This window comes from Procambarus clarkii, chromosome 54 (genome assembly GCF_040958095.1).
Source record: "Procambarus clarkii isolate CNS0578487 chromosome 54, FALCON_Pclarkii_2.0, whole genome shotgun sequence".
Taxonomy (NCBI): domain Eukaryota; kingdom Metazoa; phylum Arthropoda; class Malacostraca; order Decapoda; family Cambaridae; genus Procambarus; species Procambarus clarkii.
This window is the reverse complement of record NC_091203.1, coordinates 20,828,425-20,838,143: the sequence shown is the minus strand read 5'-3', so window position 1 is coordinate 20,838,143 and position 9,719 is coordinate 20,828,425.

Below are 9,719 nucleotides of genomic sequence, written 5' to 3'. Positions count from 1 at the left end.
CACACTCCCCACGCCTGGTCCAAACACACCACACCTGGTCCAAATACACCACAGCTGGTCCACACTCCCCACACCTGGTCCAAACACACCACACCTGGTCCAAATACACCACAGTTGGTCCACACTCCCCACACCTGGTCCAAACACACCACACCTGGTCCAAATACACCACAGCTGGTCCACACTCCCCACACCTGGTCCACACACACCACAGCTGGTCCACACACCCCACAGCTGGTCCAAACACCACACCACAGCTGGTCCAAACGCACCACACCACAGCTGGTCCAAACACACCACACACTCTACAGGGGTTCTCACTATAGCTAAAGAATGCTAATGCAATTTTCCCCTGCAGTATTTCCTTCCCATTTTTAATGGAGATTGGAAGAAACATATATTCAGAAATCCAATACTTTGCGGAGTTTGTGTCAATAACCGTATTAAAGCTGTGTGTGTTTGCTCTCTTAGCTTAGCAGGGCTGGTCGCGGCTGAGCCTCAGCTCTTGGGGCTCGGCTTTTCCAGCCATGTGTGAACTGATTTCAACATCACGTGAGCTGTGTCATGTTACGGCGTGTCCTCTCCTGCTTCACACCACTCTCCCTTCTTTGTGAGGCACTCTCGCTGAACTCTTATATAGCAGTCACTCAACACAATATATATATATATATATATATATATATATATATATATATATATATATATATATATATATATATATAAATATATATATATATATATATATATATATATATATATATATATATATATATATATATATATATATATATATATATATATATATATATATATTAAATATGACCGAAAAAGTGAGATTATTAATTCTAACACGAATTTTCTCGATCTTTCTTATGTTTATTTTCACTGTTGATGGTAATTGAAAAATCAATTCTCCAAAATTTATTTTTATTTCTAGTCTGACGCGACACTTGAGCGCGTTTCGTAAAACTTATTACATTTTCAAAGACTTTAGTTTACACACACACAACTGAACTATAACTGAATAGAGCTTAAACATCTTCGATTTTTTATACCTGCATTTGGGTGAGGTGATATGTTACAACTGTTTTGGATGAGGTGAAAACAAACTTTCAACACAAGACAGAATACGAAACAATGGGTATTGAAGGTAAGAATGGAAGTAATTGTAGAGGGCCTATTGGCCCATATTTCTTGATGCTTCTATATTGGAGCGGAGTCTTGAAGTGGGTAGAATATAGTTGTGCATTAATTGGCTGTTGATTGCTGGTGATGACTTCTTGATGTGTAGTGCCTCGCAGATGTCAAGCCGCCTGCTATCGCTGTATCTATCTATGATTTCTGTGTTGTTTGCTAAGATTTCTCTGGTGATGGTTTGGTTGTGGGAAGAGATTATATGTTCCTTAATGGAGCCCTGTTGCTTATGCATCGTTAAACGCCTGGAAAGAGATGTTGTTGTCTTGCCTATATACTGAGTTTTTTGAGGCTTACAGTCCCCAAGAGGGCATTTGAAGGCATAGACGACGTTGGTCTCTTTTAAAGCGTTCTGCTTTGTGTCTGGAGAGTTTCTCATGAGTTGGCTGGCCGTTTTCTTGGTTTTATAGTATATCGTCAGTTGTATCTTCTGATTTTTGTCTGTAGGGATAACGTTTCTATTAACAATATCTTTCAGGTCCCTTTCCTCAGTTTAATGAGCTGTGGAAAAGAAGTTCCTGTAAAATAGTCTAATAGGGGGTATAGGTGTTGTGTTAGTTGTCTCTTCAGAGGTTACATGGCGTTTCACTTTCCTTCTTATGATGTTTTCAACGATACCATTGGAGAAGCCGTTGTTGACTAGGACCTGCCTTACCCTACAGAGTTCTTCGTCGACTTGCTTCCATCCTGAGCTGTGGCTGAGAGCACGATCGACATAAGCGTTAACAACACTCCTCTTGTACCTGTCTGGGCAGTCACTGTTGGCATTTAGACACATTCCTATGTTTGTTTCCTTAGTGTAGACTGCAGTGTGGAAACCTCCGTTCCTTTCCATGACTGTTACATCTAGAAAGGGCAGCTTCCCTTCCTTTTCCATCTCGTAAGTGAAACGCAACACAGAATTCTGCTCAAATGCCTCCTTCAGCTCCTGCAGATGTCTGACATCAGGTACCTGTGTAAAAATGTCAACATACCTACAGTATATGGCTGGTTTCAAGTTCATGTCGACTAAGACTTTTTGCTCGATGGTACCCATGTAGAAGTTTGCAAACAGGACACCTAGGGGAGAAACCATGGCGACCCCATCTACTTGATTATACATGTGCCCATCCGGGCTCAAGAAGGGTGCCTCTTTAGTACAAGCTTGGAGTAGTTTCCTTAGAATGTTTTCTGTTATGCCAAGAGGAGTACAGGCCGGATCACGATACACTCTGTCCGCTATCATCCTGATTGTTTCATCCACAGGTACGTTCTTAAACAGTGATTCTACGTCGAACGAGGCTCTTATCCCTGTGGCCCGTGTTCCTCGTCGTAAGTCAACAAATTCCTTTGGAGACTTCAGGCTGAAGGCGCAAGGGACATAAGGAGTCAGCATACCGTTGAGTCGTTTCGCCAGTCTGTACGTGGGTGTGGGCATCTGGCTGATGATTGGCCGAAGTGGGTTTCCAGGCTTATGTGTCTTGACATTTCCATACGCGTATCCAGGTTAATATTCCCCAATAATCTTTGGCAGGTGGAGTCCGGGTTCTGAAAGATATTGTTAATAGAAACGTTATCCCTACAGACAAAAATCAGAAGATACAACTGACGATTTACTATAAAACCAAAAAAACGGCCAGCCTACTCATGAGAAACTCTCCAGACACAAAGCAGAACGCTTTAAAAGAGACCAACGTCGTCTATACCTTCAAATGCCCTCTTGGGGACTGTAAGCCTAAAAAAACTCTGTATATAGGCAAGACAACAACATCTCTTTCCAGGCGTTTAACGATGCATAAGCAACAGGGCTCCATTAAGGAACATAATCTCTTCTCACAATCAAACCATCACCAGAGAAATCTTAGCAAACAACACAGAAATCATCGATAGATACAGCGATAGCAGACGGCTTGACATCTGCGAGGCACTACACATCAAGAAGTCAACACCAGCAATCAACAGCCAATTAATGCACAACTATATTCTACCCACTTCAAGACTTCACACCAATATAGAAACTTCAAGAAATATGGGCAATAGGCCCTCTGCAATTACTTCCATTCTTACCTTCAATACCCATTATTTCGTGTTCTGTCTTGTGTTGAAAGTTTGTTTTCACCTCATCCAAAACTGTTGTAACATATCACCTCACCCAAATGCAGTTATAAAAAAAATCGAAGATGTTTAAGCTCTTTTCAGTTATAGTTCAGTTGTGTGTGTGTAAACTAAAGTCTTTGAAAATGTAATAAGTTTTACGAAACGCGCTCAAGTGTCGCATCAGACTAGAAATTAAAATGAATTTTGGGGAATTGATTTTTCAATTACCATCAACAGTGAAAAGAAACATAAGAAAGATCGAGAAAATTCGTGTTAGAATTATTAATCTTACTTTTTCGGTCATATTTAATAATATATATATATATATATATATATATATATATATATATATATATATATATATATATATATATGACAATGTCAGACCACGAAGGAAAAAATGAAACAGGAAATTTCCTTAAGTACTTTCGTATATTAAATACATCTTCAAAAGGAAGGTAAATACATCTACCTTCTGAAGATGTATTTAATATACGAAAGTACTTAAGGAAATTTCCTGTTTCATTTTTTCCTTCGTGGTCTGACATTGTCACATTCTTAATCACGTGTTTATTTTCGTGATATACACACACACATATATATATATATATATATATATATATATATATATATATATATATATATATATATATATATATATATATATATATATATATATATATATATATATATATATATATATATATATATATATTGGTATACACTAGCAGCAGGTTTTCATTTAGATACGTTGCATTGAATATGACTGCATATTCTATGTTGATTATTTCCTTGTTTAGGGTTTCTTCCCCTCTGATTAGTGCTCCTACATCTTGGTTTAATTAGATGAGGATTTCTCCAATTGTCATCTTTGTCGAAATAAACTAAAAGAATAACTAACTGTAGAATGTATTACACTAAATATCAATTTAAACAGCGCTTCAAACGTGCACGGTTTATTCTCAAGTCATGGGACAGGATTTGTTGTTGTTTTAGATTCAGCTTCTTGGAACATAAAGTTCCAAGTACCATGGGCTGTACGTGGAGGCTCTTTGGAGCCATTATCATTATCAATGACTGATACTAGAGATCTGGGGATGGATATGTCTTCAGTCCTGGAGGGCTGGCTGTACCAGTTATGGAGCTGGTGGGGTTAGTGTAGACCTTTAGGTCTTCCGTTTTTTCTTTGCCTGAGTTGTTAGAGTTTGGTGAGGTGGCATCCATCTTGAGGTTATCTTGATATGATTTCGGGGCTTTTAGTGTCCCCACGGCCCGGTCTTCGACCAGGCCTCCACCCCCAGGAAGCAGCCTGTGACAGCTGACTAACATCCAGGTACCTATTTTACTGCTAGGTAACAGGGGGCATAGGATGAAAGAAACTCTGCCCATTGTTTCTCGCCGGCGCCTGGGATCGAACCCAGGACCACAGGATCACAAGTCCAGTGTGCTGTCCGCTCGACCGACCGGCTCCCTCCAATTGTCCCTCCATGAGGAGGTCTTGTACCGAGCAGGTGTCGTATTTGTGGTGCGGCGGTGAAGCTCCTACTAAGATTTCCTCGTTTGAGAAGTCCGTAACCTCCGTAGTGGGTGTTTTTCGTCTTTCGTTTTGCAGCCCGTGGTAGACTCAGGTGTCGTGGATTGGTGGTAGACGGTATTTCAGGAGTGTTGGTGGTGCTGTTAGCATTTGTAGACAAGACGTCTGCTAGCATGGCTGCTGAGATGGTGATGGTAGGAGGGTTGGAAGCTGGAGAGGGAATGACCTCTGTGCCGCCCGGGTCATGGGTGGTTCTGGAGTCGGTGTTGAAATCGACCTCGTGGTCGTCCTGGTGGTAGTCTCCGGAGTGGTAGTGGAGGCAGTGACACTTGCGTCCGGGGCTATGATGGGGTCTAGGCCATTGTCTAGGTATAATGCGTTCAGGTCACTGACAAAACGGTGGTTGTCTGGTCCGGCAAGCCTTTCCGCTAGTCTAATAAGACCAGGAATAATGCCTGCACGTGATGCAGGGGGCTGTGAAGGAGCCTGTGGGGCCTTGGGTCCCCATTGTGAAGGCTGGGTCGCCTGGGGGGAAGAGCCACTCTTTGGTAAGACCGGAAAGCCTTCTGGTCGGTTGGTGGGAGCTGAGGTGGTGGGTTGAGTGCCTGAGGCTCTGGTCGCTGTGGTAGAAGGGTTGTTTCTCTTGGCTTCAACCTGGGCCTTGATGCTTTCCTGTCTACGAGGGCAGTGGTAGGAAATTGCGGGGTGATTGCCATCACAGAGCAAGCAGTGATGGACTGTTGCCTTGCATGTGGAGTAGTGATGGTCCAGTGCGCACAGGCTGCACCTCTGGACGGAGTGCTGACACTTGTTGGTCGGGTGGGAGAGCTCGTAGCACTTAAAGCACTGCTGTATATGATGGTATCATTCCATTTTTACTTGGTGGGGTGGTATTTGCAAGCTGAAGCAGTAGAAACCTTGTGTGGCAGCCTGGGTGACCGCAGTTATGGTGGTGAACATAATCTTCAATAATGATTTGTCAGTGCTGCAGAACTCTAGGTTGAATACAGCCAGGTTCGGATTCTGGTCCTCAATATTGTCCATGATATTATGTTGCGGTCGGTCAGCGATCCACCGGCTGGTTCTGCTGGTAAAAACAGTTCTTCCGGCCAGGAACTGACGTGGGAAGTGAGGATGTAGGTGGCGCTCCTTGCGAAGTATATCTTCTTGAGGTTATCTTGAGATGATTTCGGGGCTTTAGTGTCCCCTTGGCCCGGTCGTCGACCAGTCCTCCACCCCCAACAAGTAGCCCGTGGCAGCTGAATAACTCCTACGTACCTATTTACTGCTAGGTAACAGGTGCGTTAGGGTGAAAGAAACTCTGCCCATTGCTTCTCGCCGGCGCCCGGGATCGAACCCAGGACCACAGGATCACGCGTCCAGTGTTCTGTCCGCTCAGCCGCCCGGCTCCAGTATGGCATCGCCAGTATGGCATCGTTGGTCAAGTGTTTTTCACGCTCTTCCTCACATGAAGAGCACGATATCATGACCTTCCTGACTACTGTCAGCGGGTGTGACGCCGGTCGCGTCCTTCACCACACTAAGAATATTGCTTCCCTCGCAAGCATGACCGTCAAGGGAGAGGGGGGGGGGGTTAGCTCTAACCCTTAGAGGTTTGGGTCGCACTGTGTCTACACTCTCAGCGGGTCGCAGTATGAATGTCGGTGTGGGCCTGGACTGGACGTATTATATAAATATAATACGCCCATATAAATACGCCTAATGGTATATATATGGGACTGGACTGGGCGTATTATATTTATACCATTAGGGAGGTCAGGTACATAATACTAACAGGTGAGGAGTACGGCATAAAGGAAGGAAGAATATTGCATAAATGGGGGACGTAAATGGGGGTCGAATAAAGCGGAAATAGGGAGGAGGCTACGTCACCTTCCGTCGGGCGGGATGTAGACTTCGGTCGGTGCTGTAGTGAGGCAAAGTCGTGGGTTTGTACGTTTTCATTTGGTCTCTTTTCACCTAGATAAGGATGACTAGAATTTGAAATCTCCTGTAATCTTCTGTAATTTGTAATCAGTTGCAGAATCAAGTATCATTATGTGTTCCTCTAATTATTTATGTTGAGTGTCCGATCGTGATTCGTTCGCATGTTCTGTAATAAGTTCAGATTTTAGAACATGATTTCAAGTTGTGAATGAACTGATCATACGCCGCTAATCATCTTGAGGTTATCTTGAGATGATTTCGGGGCTTTAGTGTCCCCGCGGCCCGGTCCTCGACCAGGCCTCCACCCCCAGGAAGCAGCCCGTGACAGCTGACTAACTCCCAGGTACCTATTTACTGCTAGGTAACAGGGGCATTCAGGGTGAAAGAAACTTTGCCCATTTGTTTCTGCCTCGTGCGGGAATCGAACCCGCGCCACAGAATTACGAGTCCTGCGCGCTATCCACCAGGCTACGAGGCCCCTATCATCCTTGCATGTTACAAATTAACAACTAAATATTGTTTGTTATGAAGTAAAGTGAATGTTTGCACTCCAAGCAATAAGGTTATAGTAACAATATAAATGAAGAGACACTTTGACTCTAATTGCAGCGTAATCACTCTCTTAAAACTTATTGACCAAGACATAGGTAATCTTAGTCTCTTTTTTTTAATTTTAAATTCCCGGATTTACGAATTATAATTATTTTCTATTTCCTCTTTTTCGAGTACGTTGTTTAGTTCCAAGAGGGATCGAAATATGTGTATATATGACTTTCTTTATGATTCATTTTCAAAGTCAATGTAAAGTGTCGGTCTCTTAAATATGGATGTTTCACTTTGGAAACATTAATGTCTTTTACAAGCGTCTGTGATGATATTTTATCACAAAATACCGTATATGTCTACTGAACTGCACTGCTTATGAACCAAACAGGAAATGTGACTTGTATATGAATGAATATTTGGTATGTCTGTAAGTAGACACCCATCACAACACCTCAGAGATAGAGAGAGAGAGAGTGAGAGAGAGAGAGAGAGAGAGAGAGAGAGAGAGAGAGAGAGAGAGAGAGAGAGAGAGAGAGAGAGAGAGAGAGAGAGAGAGAGAGAGAGAGAGAGACAGACAGACAGACAAACAGAGACAGAGACAGAGACAGACAGAGAATATGTGTGTGTGTGTGTGCGTGTGCGAGTGCGTGTGTGTGTGTGTGTATGTGTGTGTGTGTGTGTGTGTGTGTGCGTGTGTGTGTGTGTGTGTGTGTGTGTGTGTTGTGTGTGTGTGTGTGTGTGTGTGTGTGTGCGCGTGTTCAGGACGCTCGATAAACATACCGGGACTGGCCGGTTTGGGAGGCGGGCGGTGGGCATGTTTAGCATATCAGCTGCCGTCGCCGTCTCATAAAACACATCTCCGGCCCACTTAATATACACAAGAGAGTGAGCGTTGCCTCGGGAAATACTTCGCCAGGCGCAAACGCGAGTCGATGATACTAGGCGGGCGCAGGAAGAGCGCTCCAGCGCCTGCATGGAAACACTCCATTCTCTACTTTTCTTTTTCCAGAATCAGGATCATAATAAGTAATATTTTCAGGTGTTAACAAAGATGTATGTGTGGGAGAATTACCTCTCAGGGTGGAAGCATGGATAGAGGCTGTACCTGCATAGATGGCTCCATCACCTCTGCTGTAGCAAATACGTAGTGTCTCCTGTAGATGGAGTCAGCCTTCACTGTCTCCTGTAGATGGAGTCAGCCTCCACTGCCTCCTGTAGATGGAGTCAGCCTTCACTGTCTCCTGTAGATGGAGTCAGCCTCCACTGTCTCCTGTAGATGGAGTCAGCCTCCACTGTCTCCTGTAGATGGAGTCAACCTCCACTGTCTCCTGTAGATGGAGTCAGCCTCCACTGTCTCCTGTAGATGGAGTCAGCCTCCACTGTCTCCTGTAGATGGAGTCAGCCTCCACTGCCTCCTGTAGATGGAGTCAGCCTCCACTGTCACCTGTAGATGGAGTCAGCCTCCACTGTCTCCTGTAGATGGAGTCAGCCTCCACTGTCTCCTGTAGATGGAGTCAGCCTTCACTGTCTCCTGTAGATGGAGTCAACCTCCACTGTCTCCTGTAGATGGAGTCAGCCTCCACTGTCTCCTGTAGATGGAGTCAGCCTCCACTGTCTCCTGTAGATGGAGTCAACCTCCACTGTCTCCTGTAGATGGAGTCAGCCTCCACTGTCTCCTGTAGATGGAGTCAGCCTCCACTGTCTCCTGTAGATGGAGTCAGCCTCCACTGCCTCCTGTAGATGGAGTCAGTATAATACAAGTAAATAAAACAAGTTTGTAATACAGTACAACTAGTTTTCTCTAGAGTGAGAATCATCTTGTAACACTACGCAAAGTGATCAAGAACAGATGGGTCGCCACCCCATATGAACAAGGGAGGACTGTTTCCGCCACAGACGACGTTGATATAGCCATCAGTCTTTACCATTTACTCTTCAAGGGTACGCCGGGGAGCATCCGATCACTGGATCGTCGTCGCTCCTAACTTAACAAGAAGAAGGGAGGACGCCTCGCTGGACGGTCAGCGGGCAACCCGTCCTTTTAAATAATAACGTCACTTTTGGCTGGTATGCGCGGCACTATGGCCAAATTTGGACGTAATTTGAAATGAAATCGACTCACAAAAGTGACGTACTGTTCCGTTTTCTATTTGAGTCGTCCGGCGTACGCGCAGAGATTAGGAGAGGACACTTTAAATTAACGTTTTTCATAACGTTTTGAAACTTTATAAGAATTTCCTGCCCGCCTAACCTATCAGAGGACCCTTAACTTACTGTTGTTGAAAAAAAAAATCCCAAATTTATTTTCATTTGTTTTTTTCATTTTCAAATTACGTCCAATTTCGGCCATACGAGCAAATGGCCAAAAGTGACGTTCTTTTTAAGAGGACGACAGCTCCCAGTTGACTACCAACACCAACAT